The 19862-nt window shown below is 44.5% G+C and overlaps 1 protein-coding gene and 4 non-coding genes across 5 annotated transcripts in view; all 5 read right to left on the bottom strand.

Moving 5' to 3' along the window:
- The window catches only part of LOC135905341 (endothelin-converting enzyme 2-like), a 194736-nt gene that overhangs the window by 91145 nt on the left and 83729 nt on the right, over positions 1 to 19862 (bottom strand). The window lies entirely within an intron of this gene.
- TRNAG-GCC (transfer RNA glycine (anticodon GCC)) lies at positions 8025 to 8095 on the bottom strand. Its single transcript has one exon. It is a non-coding gene; the product is annotated as a tRNA-Gly (tRNA).
- Positions 10117 to 10187, bottom strand: TRNAG-GCC (transfer RNA glycine (anticodon GCC)). The gene has a single exon. It is a non-coding gene; the product is annotated as a tRNA-Gly (tRNA).
- TRNAG-GCC (transfer RNA glycine (anticodon GCC)) lies at positions 16154 to 16224 on the bottom strand. The gene has a single exon. It is a non-coding gene; the product is annotated as a tRNA-Gly (tRNA).
- On the bottom strand, positions 16841 to 16911 carry TRNAG-GCC (transfer RNA glycine (anticodon GCC)). The gene has a single exon. It is a non-coding gene; the product is annotated as a tRNA-Gly (tRNA).

The raw sequence follows: 19862 nt of genomic DNA, 5'->3' as shown, positions 1-19862 counted from the left end.
TTACGGGCACCTGTCTACCGAGCAACGCTCGGTAGTGTTCAACGAAAGCTTTTTCAATTACTTCTGGGTCTTTTGACATTGTGTTGTTAAAACAAATTTCTTTTATTATGTTTTTGGATGCGTAACCCTTTTCGTCACTGAGCGCGCACTTAGTTGGCGCCTCTCCCAGCCACAGCCTCTCGGATCGTGCTCTTATCGCGGCTCCTTGGTAAATTTGAGCGTCCACCCTTCCAAGTTCGCGTTTAATTTCTCTAATCTGTTTCGAAAACAATCCCGGTATTGTGCACTCCGCGTTTAGAAAATAATCGAGCATGCTTTGCAGTTCTTTCTCTCTTTGTTTAGCTTTATGACGCATCACACAAGCCCTCTCGATCGCACTCATTTTCACTTCAATTTTAAACTGCTCCCACAGCTCAGCCCAATTTGTTGTAGCATCTATTTGCATTACGTCAATTTTTCCTTTTACCGTTTTGACAAACCATTCATCACTTAAGATCGTTTCGTTCATTTTCCACAGTTCCCAGTTAAAGTGAGACCCTCTATGTTTCGTGCCTAATATACACATTACTAGGCTGTGATCACTGAAGCTCACGTGCTTTACTGCGTAGCTAGTGACCGTTCGCGCAAGGTTTGCTGATACGTACAAACGATCTAGTCGAGCGTGACTCTGCCCTTGGAAATGAGTAAAAACAACACTGTTACCGCTTAATATGCTTCCAACGTCTACTAAATCATAGTCTGCCACGATTGCGCAGAGTTGATGCGCACTTGTATCCCGTATTATTTTACTGGGCACCCTATCTTCGGACATGCAAACACAATTGAAGTCACCAAGAAGAACAACATTTCTTTCACACGTCAGGTGTGACTCAACAACGTCAAAAAAAAATTTCCTATCACTAATTTTGTTTGGAGCGTACACACAGACAATTCGCCAATCAATATTATTGAAAGAGAAATCACATAGGACCAATCGCCCATCTTGGGCCGACATTACACCCTGCGCAACAATACCTATTGAATTACGCAAAAATAAAAGACAGCCACCGGCCTTACCTACTCCATGACAAACACAAGTGTTGTAACGGGATTTAAAAACCTGAACCATTTTGTCCGTTTGCTCTTCGCTTTCAATTTTAGTTTCTTGAACAGCAAGAATATCTATGTCGTTTTCCAGCATCAGGCGACTTAATTGTGCTTGTCGCCGTCTAGCCGTTAACCCTCGTACGTTAAGCGTGCCAATACGTATTGCTATTCCATGATTATTTGCCATTGAAAGAGAAGAGCAAGCACAAACTACAATACATTTCGGAAATCAAAGACCGCCAAACTTACAAAAAACAAAGCCCTGCTCCATCATAAGCTCAGTCTCATACGGCGAAGGCATGACGTTACCAAATGCGCTACTCATCATTCACACAAAGGTTCCGCAGCACCTAGTACTTACTGAGCCTTCTACCGAACAGCACCCCGCTACCGCGGGGGAACTGTCGGCGTTGTCCGCTTATCTGGTAGGACAGTCGGCGTCTGTAGCCCGTCTGGTGGGACGGTCGGCGTCTGCCGACCACCTGGCGGATTGGTCGGCGTCTGGTGCCCCTCAGGTGGATGTTCTCGCGTCGGCCTCCTCTCGAGCGGAACGTTCGGCTTGGGCTTGAGTGTAGACCGCCGGAAAGAGGAACCCTTCGCGGGTGGCCCTTCGCTGCTGACACCGTCGTCTTGCTCAAGCCTGACATTTTGATCGGGTATTTCGCGAGGTCTCTTTGAAACGGCGCTGGCCTGGTCCATTTTCTCGCCGGATTCTTCGATGAAGGCAGCGCCAGAGTTGCCCTGTCGCAGACCGTCCTCGGCAGCCTCCGCGTCCCCCTCACTTTCACGCACCGTAGAATTTTCTGCAGACGGTTCCCTTTGCACTTCATTCTTGGCCACTGCCTCGCTACTGCCCTTTCTGGGTTGTCACTTGACGCTTGCCATGACCACTGGCTTCTCTTCCGTGCCTCGTGGGTCTCCGCCCGCTCCAGCAGTCTCTTCCGCGTCCGCTTCATCCATCAAGTGCTCGTCTAACGCGTCGCTCCGGCCAGACCCGGTCACGTTAGCGTAGCTTCTCACGCACTGGGTCTCGTCGTGGCCGAAACGACGACAGAGTCCACAGCGTGGCACACGGCACTCGCGCCGTATATGGCCGGTGCCGCGGCATCGGAGGCAGAGCGGAGCTCTGCCTGGAACGATCACGAGCGCATGGTCCTCTGATACTCGTAGCTGATGCGGGATGTCTTCCATGGTCATACCAGCCTTCAGCCGTAACGATACCAGACGCGTGTGAGAACCTTTGTCGCCGCACCCTGGTACTCGCCACCGCTCCCTGGAAATTTCGGTCACCGTTCCGAACGGCGCCAAGGCTGCTCTGACGTCCTCGTCGGGAGTCGTGTGAAGTAGCCAGAACAGCTTCATTCTAATATCCTGGTTGCAAGGGTCAATGGCGACGTAGCGGTGTTCTTTGACACTAAAGGCCTTCACTGACAGCAGCTTCTTTTTTCCGACTTCGTCCTTGAATGTTATAGCCCAGACATGGTTCATCTGGTAGGCACCGAGGGCCACCACCTCCGGCAACAGCTTATGACGGTCAAGCGCATCGCGAAAATGTTCGACTCGATAGGGCCTGGCCTTCAAATCACCGTGCAAAAACACGGTATTACACACGGTCATACCTGATGGCAGATGCGGCAAAACAAGCTGGTAATCCTGTGAAGACGTTTCCGTAAGCCTGATACCGCGGCCCGGCTGGGCCGCATGAACCGCCCCTACGGAGCACAACATTCCGTGACCGTCCGCTGTTGTGGCCGGAAATGGAATCCACTGAACCACCGACGCCTATATGCAACTTCTCCAGATGGCTTTCTGGGATCGCGTGGATATAGCTGCCCGTTGCCCGGCTCAATCTAGGTCCCTGAGCCGGGGGATGGGGGGATTGGGGGGGGGGGGGGGGCTTGTGCGAGAAAAACTTGATTCAGCGTTGGACACGACGCGACATTACGGAAACAAAGGCTTCTTCGGTCACACAATCGTTAAAAAAAAGAATAGAGCTCTGCAATCGTGTAGCCTGACCACACATACATGACAACGCATATTATGCATTTTTTCGTCTACGACGAAGGTCTGCAAGATTTCCTTTGGTGTCACGCACGACCAGCAGAACGGTGCTTTATAAAGCCAGGTTTTCTTTCCTTTCCGTTTTATATAAGAATCATGCTCAGAATATAGCACGGGATTTTGGCAAAGTAGCGCCAATGAGAGAACATCTGTGCTACGCAATGAAGCAATGCATCGTGGTTCACTACAGAAAACCTCCAAGTATAATATCGACTCATACGTTATTTCCCGAGCACAATTAGACCTTTTTTTTGTGGAATAGCCAATTATGGTTAATAGACTGTAGGATTCTCTTACATTTCTGGTAATAGGTATGTACGGTATAATATTTGGCTTAGTCGGAACAGCAGCGAATGCGTGATGTGGCGATGCTCGACCTCTTGCGGAAGTTATGTTCTCGTGAAATCTGTTTTCTTTCTCATTAAAGCGAAGTATTTCTTCGCGTTTTTTGGGTTTGATGTGACTGCTGGGGATTACAGAGTAGGTCGACATACCAGCGCACATATTTGTAGGTGCAAAGCGTATATAAAAGTACCAGCGAAATGGTTTACATAAGTCTTGTGTGCTGACCAAGTATACGCACCTCTGTTCTGCGTAACAACAACAAAACAAAAAAGGACAACTTCTTATATAAAATCTCAACACAATGTCGGCTCACAGATATCTCCAAACAACGCACGCCGATTTGTTAAGAGAAAATATGGTTAAATATAGTTCACGGATTTCTTGATTTACTTTATTTTCTTTGACTTAGCTATTCTATATATTTTGCTGGGGGTGTGTCCGTTCTTGGTCGATCCCCCATTATTAGTACGTCCCATTGTGATGCGCCTGGTACAGAATCCCGAAATGTTGCGTGATATGCGTCGCACAATTATTTGTTTATTCATTTACTCACTCATTCATTTATTTATATTATTCATTTATTCATTTATTTATTTATGTATTTATTTATGTATTTATTTATTTCTTTATTTATGTATGTATTTATTTATTTATTTAGAACACCTTACAGCCCTGTGGGGAGGGATTAAATAAGGGGGGCAATATTTAAGTGCGTGTCTAATATAAACTGAATGTAACATATATCGAAAAAAAAACTTATGGCGTTGTACATGCCAAAACCACGATCTCATTAAGAGGCACGGCGAAGTGGGGGACTCCGGAATTATCTTGAACACCTGCGGTTCTTTAACGTGTAGCTAAATCAAAGTACACGTGTGTTCTCGCATTTCGCCTCCATGAATATTGAAAAAAAGAAACAGCAAAAAAAAGAATTCATAAATACACGCAACGCTGGACAAGATTAAACCTCTATACCGGACCAATGTTGATAATTACACTAAATACCTTCTATCTACCAGTGTACTTAACGCAGCAAAAATAGGCCATAATACAATATAGAGGTTGCAGCTTTGAAGAGGGAAAAAGTACTTAAACATAGAACAAAAAGAAACAGCAAAGAAACACGGCATATGTGAAAAATGAAAAAAAAATCACTGGATTTGCAATAACGTGAGACAACGAACAGGCACATCTTCACGCTTTATCGGCAAACTAAAGCGTGAATGGTGTAGGGCATCGTGGAATGTGCCACACTTCGACTTGCATGCGATGCTGTCCGGGAGAAAATTCCACAACTGGACAGCACATGGAATTCCAGAGTAATCAAATGCACGAGTTGATCCGTAAATGCGGGCATAGCTGAAATCATTGCGAACCCTTTGTGACGTGGAGCAGGGTCATTTCAGGCCTGCTAGTGTTGTTCGAGCGGAGAAAATGAAATCGTTAAACAGTGATAATCACCTGCCATTGTCACCAGTCTTCCCTCAACAAGAATCATGCACCGCCTTCGTCCTTGTGACAAGATGCAATGCACGTTAAGTGACAAACAGGGCGTACCGTTTTTTTTTTAATTTCTTCAACGAAAAAGCGGCCGCCACTTGCGAATGCAGTACGGCACCTGAGGCAGCATCCGACGCACCGCAGGCATTTTTTCTTTACTTTTCGGACCAATGAAGAAATACGAAAGATGGGGCGAGGTGGCCAGGGTAATAAGCCTCGGTGCCTCCAGTCCATCGCAGTCAGCGATAGCCTGCTCACTCGATCTATTGTGTGCGGAGCAGCCTTTGCTAATATCGTTCGACTTACATTTTAGTGCACTAAATGCGCGGCGCGTTAGCGGGCAGTCATGTGGTATTTTTTAAAAATTTCTCCCAATGCAAAATCGGCTAGAAAAAAAAGATTAAACAGGGCAGTCAATTTAGCAGGGTTGAAATAATCCGGTAATTCCGAACAAGCGCTGCAACTTTTGTATGGAAGATTTTTCGCGAGAGTTAGAATTGATCATGTTAATTGATTAATGTTTGTTAATTACCCAGCTTGTCGGTATCAAAAAATATCAGCGCATGCTCCTTACGGCGATTTAGTAAACACGCACTCACGCACGCAACTGGTTCCAGTTGCAAGCCAACTAGACAACAACTAGTTCCAGTTGGGATTTAACTGGAACCTGAACCAGCTGTACTGGAAGCAAGTGGTTCCATTTGGATTCCAACTGGAACGTTCACCAGCTTTTGGACTACTACCAGCAACTGGTAGTAGTTGGGATCTAAGTGATATCTTGACAAGTACTCGTACAACTGTTAACATAAAAAAGTTAAGCGATATTATGCTGCAATGAGTGCGACATTAGAGACGGGTTTTGTCTGACGCAATATTTTTTATATGGATAACTGAATCATGCGGGATCCTGTTGCTCAAATTCGCAGCACATTGCCTTGACACGTACGTGTGCTTTAGGTTAAGCGCACTAAATCTGTGAACGTTGGCCTTAATCATTATGAGGCATTGGTTCGTCTCATGCCATTACCGCTGCGCGCCTGACCGACACCGCGGTGTTATGGTAATTTTGCACCAACTTTGTTCCGCTGACGTCGTTGTCTAGCTAAGCGCTAGCGAGCTGCATGGTATTTGGTGGAAACAACTGGTGTTTGCAGCACTGCGATTACTTCCCTACGACAAAAAAGAAAGTGCTCCGCGCCGCATAGAGCTAGATAACTCCCGCTTACTATGTAGAGTCCATGATAATACGCGTTCATGGCTACTCTAGTACACTCTACCACACAGTGTTATTAGAGTGTACTAGTGTAATATTATGATTCTTACACCTTGCTACACCATGACCACAACAACCGCCATTTAAAAAAAAAATATTAGTTGCGTATCTTGTCATGATCGGCTCGAACCTCTATGGCTCAAATAATAACATAGCAATCAACTGAAATTGTGCCAAATAAAAGTAAAAGAAAATTGTGACCTCACATAAACAGCGTTATTTTCATTAATAGCGAGAAACTGCATTATAAATACGAAACTGTGGAAACATGAGGCTGTAACTAGTCGAGCGAGGCATTGAGCGAGGTGTGCGCAGTCGTGAAGCTTTTTCAAGAGGAACCTGTGGTGTCATCGCCAGCATAACCTTGTTTATGTAGTATTAGTGTTGCACAATTTCACCTTTGGAAGAAAGCATGACTATAGGCCAACGAATGGCACCTGTTTTTAACACCGACTACGCGGGTTTGTGGAGACATCGTTTGCGGATTGACGTGCGCAATATTCCGTGATCTTGATTCTGCCATTTAGAGGAAATTATATATTTAACTTATTTATGCTTCAAGTGCAAATGGTTATTTATCACAAAGGTGTCAGTACTGCAGCACAGTGTCATTGACTGAAGTGTTGTACGACGTGACGTTTGTACACATCAATGCTTGCGAGTTTGGTGCTTTGTTCTTGAGTGCCATTATCCGCGAGTCAAACGCGTCGGTATTTTTTACATAACTAGCCGTAGGTTCCAGCGTAATCGATGGAGCCCGCATTACTTCCAGAAAGAACGACACCATTCGTGTCGCGCATATAATCTGATTATACTCCTGGTTCGGCGACAACATATATACACTACAAATAGTATCAACGATAACATTCGAGTAAGTTACAATCATGCAGGAGGGTGCTGCGCCGAGGTGAGTGAAGTTACCGGGAAAAGGATTACACGTGTCTATGTTGTCACGTGGTCGTGACGTCAAAGAACACAGTACCAATACTGTGAAAGGCAAAAACTAGCTTTTATTGGGCGAACCTGTGCCCACAAAACAGGCTACACTTAAAGCACAACGAGAGCGGCGAACACAGTCGGCGATCGTCGTAAATCTCATCAGCGGGTCAAGCGCGTCGCCTTTTATAGAGCAGTCGTCGAATGTTCCAGACTGATCGTTCGGACCCGCATGCCTTCCACAAAGTTCTACACCATTCGCGTTACGCGATCAAATCCGATAACACAAGCTTCGGCGACAACAGACAGCCGGGTAGAAGCATCGATAACTTTCCAGAAACGTCGGATACATGCAGGCGCGTCCCTCGCTGTGCGACTACAGTTGTTAAGCGGCGAAACGTGGTCGCCCGATAAAGATAAGTACACGTGTCAATATGAACCAGCGTCGTGCAAGACTTGTGCTTTCAATAGCACATCGAAGTATAAAGCGTATACTAGCATGCATCTTTAGCTCTGCCTAACTTGTAACAGAAGCGCATACAGGGTGTACTTGCACAGCATGTGCGTATTCCCAAACTTGTTCCCTATGTAGGCTATATTAAGGCAAGAAAATAAAAAAAAAGCTTTGGCATAATAGAGCCATATGTAAGCGTAAAGATTAGATGATCTGCAGGAGCTATAAAACATGAGACAACTATACATATAAATACATATAAGCGAAGTAATGTTCTTGTCCTTTCAGAATATTATAGTAAAGCTAGACACCGAACCGCGTTCCAGTAATATGCATTGTGTTTAAAAATAAAAAAACTTAAAAAGAAACTGCGTCGGCCGGGAATCGAACCCGGGCCACCCGCGTGGCAGGCGATTATTCTACCACTGAACCACCGACGCCTACGAACGCCTGCTCCAGATGCTTTCCTGGGACAGCGTGGATATACCTGCCCATTGCCCGGCTTAATCTAGGTCTCTGAGCCTGCGAGCGCCTGTTGGAGAAAACCTGCTTCCGCGTTGGCCGCGGGGCGACACTGCGGAAACAAAGGAAACAAATTCACGCGCATTCAATATGCTCAAGCAGGATAAAACTTTATTTGGAAGGTGATGTATGGATAAAGACTTTTCACCTGTGCTTTTCGTTCTCCTTCGCGATTCGGCAACTACAGTGTAAAAGCACACCTTTTACCGGTGTAGCAAAAGTACTGGTGCACAAAATAACCTTTCCCACAACACGTTCCAACTGCCTGTTCAACAGTACCCGCCGACTTCCCAGAGGAAATCCCAGGAAATCTCTTTTTATGCGTTCCTTAACTTCACTACGTATGAGGGGCCATGTCGGGAAGAACAACGAGCGCCAGCTTGCCGGCTATGTGCAACCGATGAGGAATGTCCTCGCGAGTCACACCCTCCTTGATTCGAAGCACAACTGTGCGTGTTCTGGTGGCCTGGCATCAATGCGCCACTGTTCCTTGATATCCTTTATAACCTTGCCACAATGTGCAAAGGTCGCACGCACATCATCGTCCCAGACATTAAGCAAGAAAGCAGAGCTTTTTCTTGACATCCTGGTTGCTCGGGTTGATGACTAGGCATCTTCGACGATGAGCTCAAGTGTTGATCACTGCTTCTTCAGGGCTGTCAGAATAATTCTTGTATGTTGCTCCCCAAACGTGGTTCATCCGGAATGCACCTAGAACTTCCACTACAGCGAACAATCTGGCTCGTCGTAGAGAGCTACTGAAATCTTCCATGCGATATGGACGTCCCTTCATGTCCACATGCAACAACACTGTGTCGAAAACCACTTGCCCTCAGAGACGGTAGCACGGAGTTATATTCCTGCGGCGTCTCCTGAGTACTGGCACCGTACGGCATAGTTGCGCAGTAGCAACGCTGGAGTAGGAATGATTCCGGAATCCTTCTACGTTTTGTAAACAACGAAATCAAATTGCAGCGGAATGGTGATACCAGTCGAGCAGATGGATTTGGAAAAGAAATAATAGCCCGAGATTCAGGAATGAAGTTGGAATGGAATCGGTACATAGTCCTGGAGCGTTAAGCGTTCATTTTATAACAGACTACAAAACTAATATATTTGTCAATTACGCTAAACTAGACTTGGCCACTGTTTTACATTCCCCACATTTTTCTGAATACCGGCCGTTTCAGCATCTACCTATCTACCAATGCCGCTGTAAATACAAAGAATATGGTGTTATGCAAATTCGACACTTCTGAAGAATAGTAAACTTTTTCTGTTAGTATGTTACGCGGTTTAAGTGCACTTAAAGACATCGAATTTGATTGCAAAAAACGATTCACTTTAGCACAATTGATCATACTCGGTTTATGACCCGGAGATGGCGTCGAAAAACAATGTAACAATGTACGCACCGGTTGCAACCTACACCCATTTGGAAAACGTACCATGCTTTTTCGCACACTCTAGTATTCAGAAAGCGCCATAACAGGCAGTCAATGAAATTTCCTTCGAAAAAAGAAAAATAATGCCGATTAAAAACAAGCAAGCACGTACGAACCATGAACGATCATCATGCAAAACGAATATGCGGGTGGCTTTTTAAACTTACAGAATATCAAATAGTACGTGCGCAATAATATTACACGTAAGATTATTAGTAACGTTGCCAACTATTCAAAAATCCGGTTTCATTACAAGGCACGTAAGCGCAAGTAGTAAACAATTGTAGGGAAAGCACTTCTTTAACTGGAATTGGAGGCGTCGAGTGATCCCACCATCACCATTCCGGGGAGTTAAAAAGGAGTGAAAATAACTGGAACTTCCACTCTCCGCAATCGGGTGGGAACATTATCGAAGGCTACATACACTCCGCAACTGTGCCATACAACACGTTCCATTAAAATATGTTATGTTCAAAAATGCAGGGAAAAAAAAGTGCGTCGGCCGGGAATCGAACCCGGGCCACCCGCGTGGCAGGCGAGTATTCTACCACTGAACCACCGACGCCCATGCGGTACAACCCCAGATGCTTTCCTGGGATATCGTGGATACAGCTGCTTATTGCTCGGCTGAATGTAGGTCACTGAGCCAAGCGATCGCCTGTTCGAGAAAAACCTGCTTCAGCGTTGGACCCATGGCGATTTTGCGGAAACAAAGGTTTCTTCGGTCGCCATCAACGCCATTTGATGGATCGTTCAAAAAAAGAATAGAGCTCCGCTATCGTGCAGCCTGGCTACACATTCAAGGCAACGCATATTATGTATTTTTTCGTCAACGACGAAGGCCTGCAACATTTCCTTTGGCGTGCCGCACGACATGCAGAACGGCGCTTTATAAAGCCAGGTTTTCCTTGCTTGCCGGTTTATGTAAAAAGGATGCTGAAACTATAGCACGGGCTTTTGGCAAAATAGCGCCAGGGAGAGAACGTCTGCTATACGCAATAAAGCAATGCGTTACGATTCAGTAGACAAAACCTGAAAGTCTAATATCGACTCATGCGTTACTTCCCGAGCACACTTAGATCTTTCTTTAGGGGATACCCCCCTATAATAAGTAGACTGCACGATGTTCTTAAATTTCTGGCAATAGGTATATACGGTATAATATTTGGCTTAACCGTAAGAGCGGTGCATGCGTGATGTGGAGATGGGTGTTCTGTCCGCTCGTGCGGCAAGTTACCTTCTTGTGCACTTTCGCTTTTGTTTCTTATTAAATCGAAGCACTGTTTGCCCTTTTCCGGTTTGATGTGGCTGCGGGGGGTTGTTGGGCAGGTCGACATATCGGCGGATATATTTGTAGATATGTATGCAAAGCGTATATGGAAGTACCAGCCAAGTGGTTTATACATACACTTGTGTGCTGACCCGGATATGCGCACCTCTGTTCTACGTAACAACAACAAAAGAAAGAAAAGGATAACGTCTTATATAAGATCTCGACACACACTGTCGGCTCACAGATGTCTCCAAAGCACGGACACCGATTTGTTAAGATAAAATATGGTTAAATACATTTCGCGGGTTCCTCGATTTGCTTTATTTGTTTTGACTTGGCTATTCTATATATTTCACAGGGGGTGTGTCCGTTCATGGTCGATCTTCCATTATTAGAACGTCCCACTGTGACACGAGTGGTACAGAATCCCGGGATGTTGCCCGATACGTGTCGCACAATTATTTGGTTATTCATTTACTGATTAAAAATTTATTCAGTAAATAATTTATTTACTGACACCTTACAGCCCTCTGCGGTGGCATTCAGTAAAGGGGGCAATATTTAAGTGCGCATCTAATTTACACTGAATGTCTAACATTGTATAAAAAATAGCTTATAGGGTTGTACGTGCCAAAACCACGATCTGATTACGAGGCACGCAGTAGTAGGGGACTGTGCGCAATGATCTTGACCACCTGGGGTTGGTTCTTTAACGTGCACCTAAATAAAAGTATACGTGCATTTTCGCATTTTGCCCCCTTCAATATCCAAAAGAAGGAACAGCAAAAAAAAAGAATTCATTAATACACGCAACGGTGGACAAGATTGGACCTTTATAGCCGACAAATGTTGATAACTACACTAAATACCTCCTACCTACCCGAAAACAAGAAAGGGTCTGACAGATGGGATAGCACACTGTGGTATAAAGTTTCTAAACAGGGATAAGGTGCCTCAGAAAGGCTGGCCAACGTTTCGATAGGAGGACCTATCTTCGTCAAAGGCGGCCTCGTCATCCTCGGCGTGTTAGTTTTAAAGGGTCAGTGCAGTGACGTCACGTGCGGGTGTTGTCGCTGGCGGCTGGTTTTAAAGAGAGAGATGACCACAGGAAACAAGCGCTGTCGTCCGACGTCTGTAAGCTTCAATCTCAAGACGAAGGAAGAAGAGCGTGAGAGTGGGCACGTGGGGAGAAAAGAAAAGAAATAGTAGCAGAAAAAAAGGGGAAAAAAAGAAACAAAAGGGGTGGGGGAAGCCAGGGCGGCACCAAGACACACAAAAAAGGGGGGGGGGGAGAGTGAAAGAAAAAGAAAGAGGAAAAAATTTTACAGGAAATTTTCTTTCATTTAAGAAAAATTTCATATTTCTCTTTCTTTTTCACGGAATGTGCCACACTTTGACTTGCATTTGATGCGGTCCGGGAGAGAATTCCACAACTGGACAGCACGTGGAATTGTAGAGTAATCGAATGCACGAGTTCATCCGTAAATTATGGAAATGATTGAAACTGAAATGATTGCGAAGCCTTTGTGACGTGGAGCGGGGTCGTTTCAGGCCCGCTAGTGTTGTTCGAGTGGAATAAATGAAATCGTTAAACAGTGATAACCACCTGGCATCGTCACCATCCTTCCCTCGACAAGAATCATGCACCGCCTTCGTCCTTGTGACAAGATACAATGGACGTTAGGTGAAAAAAGGGGCGTGCCATTTTAAGAAAAGTTCTTCAACGGAAAAGCGGCCGCCACTTGTGAATGCGATATGAGACCGGAGGCAGAACTCGACGCAGCGCAGGGATTTTTCCTTTACTTTTCGGACCGATGAAGAAAGACGACAGAGGGAGCAAGCTGGGACAGGGATAAAAAGCCGGAGATAGAAACCCTGCTGCCTCCGGTCCATCGCAGTCACCGACAGTCTGTTAATCCAGCCGTCTATCTCTTGTGTGCGGAGCAGCCTTTGCTAATTCGTCCAATTTACATTTCAGGGCACTAAAAGCGCGGCGCGTTAGCGGGCAGTCACGTGGCATTTTTAAAATATTTCGCGCAGTTTAAGAACGGCAGAAAAAAAAATTAAACACGGCAGTTAACATAGCATAGACGAAATAATCCGATGTGTCTAATCGAGCGCTGCAACTTTTGTATATTGAAGATCTTTCGTGAGAGTAAATATTTAGAAATGTAATTAAATAATGTTTGTTAATTACCCTGCTTGTCATTATGAAAAAATATATATATAATCGCGTACTCCATACGGCTCAGAGCAATACTGCGGCAATTCGACACGCGTAGCACCTACGTCTCTTTCTTTAATAATTGGCTGAAATTAGCTGAAACACCCGATATATATGTATAAAGGAAAAGTTCTGTATACGTCCGGTGCATCATAGGTAGTTAAAGAAACGAAGGCGCACAATTACAAAAATTACATTCTGAATGTATCTACTTTGCGGCCGTGCCATGGCCTTCGTCAGAATAAACACAGATACACGCGCGCACCCGCATTTGTGGGCATGCGCACGTGGCATAATCAGCAGTACATGCAAGCGTACACTTGTAAATAATAAAAGAAAAAAGTGCAGCAGTAAGTGTAAGTTAAGTACGATAACTGATATGTACGAAATATCATTATAGTACCTCGATGATTGTGCATGTAGTTACAGAATTATATGGATTGCGACATGACACAACTAGGAACAAGTTGATTTGGCATGCTTTATCAATTCTGTACAACATACGCATCAAGATATGGCAGAAAGGCACGACATTTTTCCTCCGCTCTCGTTGATACCGAATGACACAGTGTTAATTTTATGAATGAGAGAGGATTCTCGCATTTCTCGATCATGGTGCGATTTGAAACCTGATTGTGTTGCTGTTACATTGATGTTTTCAAGCGTATGACCTGGCAGTCGAACATGTTTAGATAATGGAAGGTGCGGCAAGCTGTTAATGTGTGCATTGTGGTTTTTAATCTGATACGAAAAGATGTTTCAGTCTGACCGATGTACTGCATATGACACACTGAACATTCAAGCAGATAGATGATGTTAGTACTGTCGCAAGTGTAGTCGCCGTTGATTTTAAGAGAATAATTGGATGCTAGTGCTTCTAGCAGTCCTTTGATGTCATATGTGTACAAACTTGAGAACGGGGCTTATTGCAGGGATGACAACCAGCAGAAGCAATCGCTTTAGTAACCCGCCGTGGTTGCTCAGTGGCTATGGTGTTAGGCTGCTGAGCACGAGGTCACGGGATCGAATCCCGGCCATGGCGGCCGCATTTCGATGGGGGCGAAATGCGAAAACACCCGTGTACTTAGATTTAGGTGCACGTTAAAGAACCCCAGGTGGTCGAAATTTCCGGAGTCCCCCACTACGGCGTGCCTCATAATCAGAAAGTGGTTTTGGCACGTAAAACCCCATAAAAAAAATCGCTTTAGTCTTGCAAGAGGTTACTAGGTCACGCAGATTCCTAGAGCGACGATAGACCACTGTTGGCGATTCCGTGAAAATGTTTTTAACACGGTCGCTCTGTGTCAGTAAGTTATAATGCTTCCTGAGAATGTGCGATACGTTAGGAATAAATGCCGAGTGTGTTAGGATAAGGTTAATTCGTGAAATCGGTGCCGATCGCTTATCCGTGCAGATGAGTTCTTGCGGGTCGAGAAAGTCGGCCCATTTAAGGGCATCGTCAATTATTTGTGAAGGGTATTTCTGTACGGTTAGTGCATTACGAAGCTGGTTACAGGTTACAGTTGCGAGTGAATTCACTGTCGTCCGAACAAATTATTTTGAACCGGATAGCTTGGCTTTAGGGAATTCTCGTTTTGCAATGTTTGACATGACTGCTTCCGAAATGCAGATATCGCTGTCGGTCAGTGGGCTTTCTGTAAAGATTTGTCGTTAAGTTACCATTGCACAGAGATACCGAGACGACAAGGAAGATTATGCTGAGCGGTGAATAGGAATGAGAAAAGCAAACTGATGGTGCGGCGCTGCTAAAGTCAGTAATGAAGGAAAGTAATGCAGCTTCACCTTATTGCCAAATTAAGAAAATGTGATCGATGAAGCGTTTGTAATACAATGGTTTGAGGTCACGAGTAGCGAGGAAATTCTTTTCTAGCATGCCCATAAAAATGTTAGCATAATTGGGACCTATTTTTGCGCTCATGGAGGTACCAATAGTTCGAACGTAATGTTCACCTTCGAAGTAAAAGTTGTTAAGTTCAAAGATTAGTGTTAGAATTATGCCAAGGGTAGATTCGTCGATGGGTTTGTCATGATGGGTTTGTTATATGCATGCAGTACATATTGAATCCCACCTGTATGGGGAATGTTCGTGCACAGCGACAGCACGTCTAGTGTGACTAGAAGAACATCGCTTGGAACACGCAAGTCAGCGATATCAGACAGCAAGTGGTTAGTATCTGGTATAAGAAGAAAATTTAGGAGGAATTGAACTGATAAGGTCATCTACATAGCGGGAAAAATTTTCTGTGACGGTACCTATTCCTGAAACTATTGGTCGCCGTTGTTTGTTTTCCTTATGGATCACACACACACACGCACACACTCACACTCACACAAACACACACACACACACACACACACACGCACGCACACGCACACACACACACACACACGCACACACACACGCACACACACGCACACACAAACACACAAACACGCACACACACACACAAACACATACACACGCGCGCGCGCGCACGCCCACACACACACACACACACACACACACACACATACTTCGTCAGGCTTGGTGAAATTACATAGTCCACGCGTAGTATACACTGCTGTGAACGCCTCAGTACGCGGAGCGTGGAAAAAAAAGAAACGGGTGCACAGTGGAGGGCGTGTTTGATGGCCAATAACACCGCTTCTGTTGAATGCATTGAAGTACTTTTTTTGCGGCAACGTCTCCCTGAAATAGACTACTTTCAGTTCAAATGCCTTTCTCCACTTCGATAAAAAGTGGTTCAGCGCCAATTTAATACTAGTACGCTTTGTATAAAAGCGCCTATCTACCGTCTAACTCGGCGATAGAATTTTTGAAAAGATCTGGAAGAATTCCTTGTGAATCGAAGTGGTACCAATGTTAAGCTTGTTTTCTTTAGTTTTCTGGAGTGTCTTCAGCTTCAACACATATAAAGCGAAGTAATGTTATTGTGCTTTAAAAATAATAATGAAGCTAGACAGCGAACCCCTCATTCTAGTAGAACGTATTGTCTTTAAAAAGAAAAGAAACTGCGTCGGCCGGGAATCGAACCCGGGCCACCCGCGTGGCAGGCGAGTATTCTACCACTGAACCACCGACGCCTATGTGCGACTGCTCCAGATGGCTTCCTGGGATCGCGTGGATATAGCTGCCCATTGCCCGGCTTAATCTAGGTCACTGAGCCGGCGAACGCCTGTTGGAAAAAACCTGCTTCCGCGTTGGACGCATGGCGACATTGTTGAAACAAAGGCTTCTTCGGTCGCCCACAACGCAATTCGATGGATCGTTCAAAAAAAGAATAGAGCTCCGTTACTGTGTACTCCGCTTCTGTTGAACGCATTGTAGTCCTTCCTTTTTTTTTTTTGCGGCAACGTTTTTCTGAAATATCCTATTTTCTCTTCGAATACCTGTCTTCCCTTCGATAAAAAGTGGTTCAGAGCGCCTTTAATGCTGTCGTGCTTTGTATAAAGGCACAAATGTACCGTCTAATTCGGCGATATAATTTTTGGAAAGATCTGTGAGAATGTCTTTTGAATCAAAATGGTGCCTCAGGCAGCCAAAATTGAGCTTGTTCTTTGCAACTCTGCGGAGTGCTTTCAGTTTCAATACCTATAAAGCGAAGTAACGATCTTGTGTTTTAAAAGAATAATGATATTAAAGCTAGACCCCGAACTGCTTTTTCCAGTAAAATGTGTTGCCTTTAAAAAGAAAAGAAACTGCGTCGGCCGGGAATCGAACCCGGGCCACCCGCGTGGCAGGCGAGTATTCTACCACTGAACCACCGACGCCTACGTGCGACTGCTCCAGATGGCTTCCTGGGATCGCGTGGATATAGCTGCCTGTTGCCCGGCTCAATCTAGGTCACTGAGCAAGCGGGGGGGGGGGGGGGGGGGTGCTGGGGCGAGGAAAACTTGCTTCAGCGTTGGACACGACGTGACATTACGGAAACAAAGGCTTCTTCGGTCACCGAATCGTTAAAAGAAAGAATGGAGCTCTGCGAACGTGTAGCCTGACCACACATTCAACACAAGGCATATTATGCATTTTTCCGTCTACCACGAAGGCCTGCAAAATTTCCTTTGGCGTTACGCACGACCAGCAGAACGGCGCTTTATAAAGCCAGGTTTTCTTTCCTTGCCGGTTTATATAAGAAGCATGCTCAGAATATAGCGCGGAATTTTGGCAAAGTAGCGCAATGAGAGAACATCTGTGCTACGCAATGAAGCAATGCATCGCGATTCACTACAGAAAACCTCCAAGTATAATATCGACTCATACGTTATTTCCCGAGCACAATTAGACTTTTTTTTGTGGAATAGCCAATTATGGTTAATAGACTGTAGGATTCTCTTACATTTCTGGTAATAGGTATATACGGTATAATATTTGGCTTAGTCGGAACAGCAGCGAATGCGTGATTTGGCGATGCTTGACCTCTTGCGGAAGTTATGTTCTCGTGAAATCTGTTTTCTTTCTCATTAAAGCGAAGTATTTCTTCGCGTTTTTCGGGTTTGATGTGACTGCTGGGGATTACAGAGTAGGTCGACATACCGGCGCATATATTTGTAGGTGCAAAGCGTGTATAAAAGTACCAGCGACATGGTTTACATAAGTCTTGTGTGCTGACCAAGTATACGCACCTCTCTTCTGCGTAACAACAAAACAAAAAAGGATAACTTCTTATATAAAATCTCAACACAATGTCAGCTCACAGATATCTCCAAACCACGCACACCGATTTGTTAAGAGAAAATATTGTTAAATATAGTTCGTGGATTTCATGATTTACTTTATGTTCTTTGACTTAGTTATTCTATATATTTTGCTTGGGATGTGTCCGTTCTTGGTCGATCCTCCATTATTAGTACGTCCCACTGTGATGCGCCTGGTACAGAATCCCGAAATGTTGCGTGATACGTGTCGTACAAATATTTATTTATTCATTTACTCATTCAGTCATTTATTTATTTATTTATTTATTTATTTATTTATTTATTTATTTATTTATTTATTTATTTATTTAGAACATCTTACAGCCCTGTGGAGAGAGAATAAATAAGGGGGGCAATATTTAAGTGCGTGTCTAATATAAACTGAATGCAACATATATCGAAAAAAAAAAACTTATGGGGCTGTACATGCCAAAACCACGATCTCATTAAGAGGCACGGCGTAGTGGGGGACTTCGGAATCATCTTGACCACCTGCGGTTCTTTAACGTGCACCTAAATCAAAGTACACGTGTGTTCTCGCATATCGCCTCCATGAATATTGAAAAGAAGAAACAGCAAAAAAAAAAGAATTCATAAATACACGCAACGCTGGACAAGATTAAACCTCTATACCCGACCAATATTGATAATTAGACTAAATACCTTCTATCTACCAGTGTACTTACCGCAAGAAAAATAGGCCCTAATACAATATAGAGGTTGCATCTTTGAAGAGGGAAAAAGTACTTCAAACATAGAACAAAAAAAAACAGCAAGGAAACACGGCATATGTAAAAAATTAAAAAAATCACTGGATTTGCAATAACGTGAGACAACGAACATGCACATCTTCACGCTTTACCGGCAAACTAAAGCGTGAATGGTGTAGGGCGTCGTGGAATGTGTCACACATCGACTTGCATGCGATGCTGTCAGGGAGAGAATTCCAGAACTGGACAGCACGTGGAATTCCAGAGTAATCAAATGCACGAGTTGATCAGTAAACGCGGGCATAGCTGAAAACATTGCGAACCCTTTGTGACGTGGAGCAGGGTCATTTCAGGCCTGCTAGTGTTGTTCGGGCGGAAAAAATAAAATTGTTAAACAGTGATAATCACCTGCCATTTTCACCATCCTTCCCTCAACAGGAATCATGCACCGCCTTCGTCCTTGTCACAAGATACAATGGACGTTAAATGACAAACAGGGCGTACCGTTTGGAAAAAAATGTACGAAAAAGCGGCCGCCATTTGCGAATGCAATACGGTACCTGAGGCAGGATCCGACGCAGCGCTGGCATTTTTTCTTTACATTTAGGACCAATGAAGAAATACGAAAGATGGGGCGAGGCGGCCAGGGTAAAAAGCTGGAGATAAAAACCGTGGTACCTCCGGTCCATCGCAGTCAGCGATAGCCTGTTCACTCGATCAAAGGCGGAGCAGCCTTTGCTAATATCGTTCAACTTATATTTTAGTGCACTAAATGCGCGGCGCGTTAGCGGGCAGTCATGTGGTATTTTTAAAAAATTTTTCCCATGTAAAATCGGCTAGAAAAAAAGATTAAACAGGGCAGTCATTTTAGCAGAGATGAAATAATCCGGTGTTTCCGAACAAGCGCTGCAACTTTTGTATGGAAGATTTTTCACGAGAGTTAACATTGATTATGTAAATAATTAATGTTTGTTAATTACCCAGCTTGTCGGTATCAAAAAATATCATCGCGTGCTCCTTACGGCGATTTATTAAGCACGCACTCACGCACGCAACTGGTTCCAGTTACAAACTAACTAGACACCAACTAGTTCCAGTTGGGATCCAACTGGAACCATCACCAGTTGAACAGTAAGCAAATGGTCCCAGTTGGGATCCACCTGGAACCTGAACCAGCTGTACTGGAAGCAAGTGGTTCTATTTGGATTCCATCTGGAACTTTCACCAACTTTTGGACTACTACCAGCAAGCGGTAATAGTTGGGATCTAAGTGATATCTTGTCAAGTGCTCGTAGAACTGTTCACATAAAAACGTTA

This window comes from Dermacentor albipictus, chromosome 3 (genome assembly GCF_038994185.2).
Source record: "Dermacentor albipictus isolate Rhodes 1998 colony chromosome 3, USDA_Dalb.pri_finalv2, whole genome shotgun sequence".
NCBI lineage: Eukaryota > Metazoa > Arthropoda > Arachnida > Ixodida > Ixodidae > Dermacentor > Dermacentor albipictus.
Note: the sequence above shows the minus strand (reverse complement) of the source record. Positions and strands in the feature narration are given on the sequence as shown.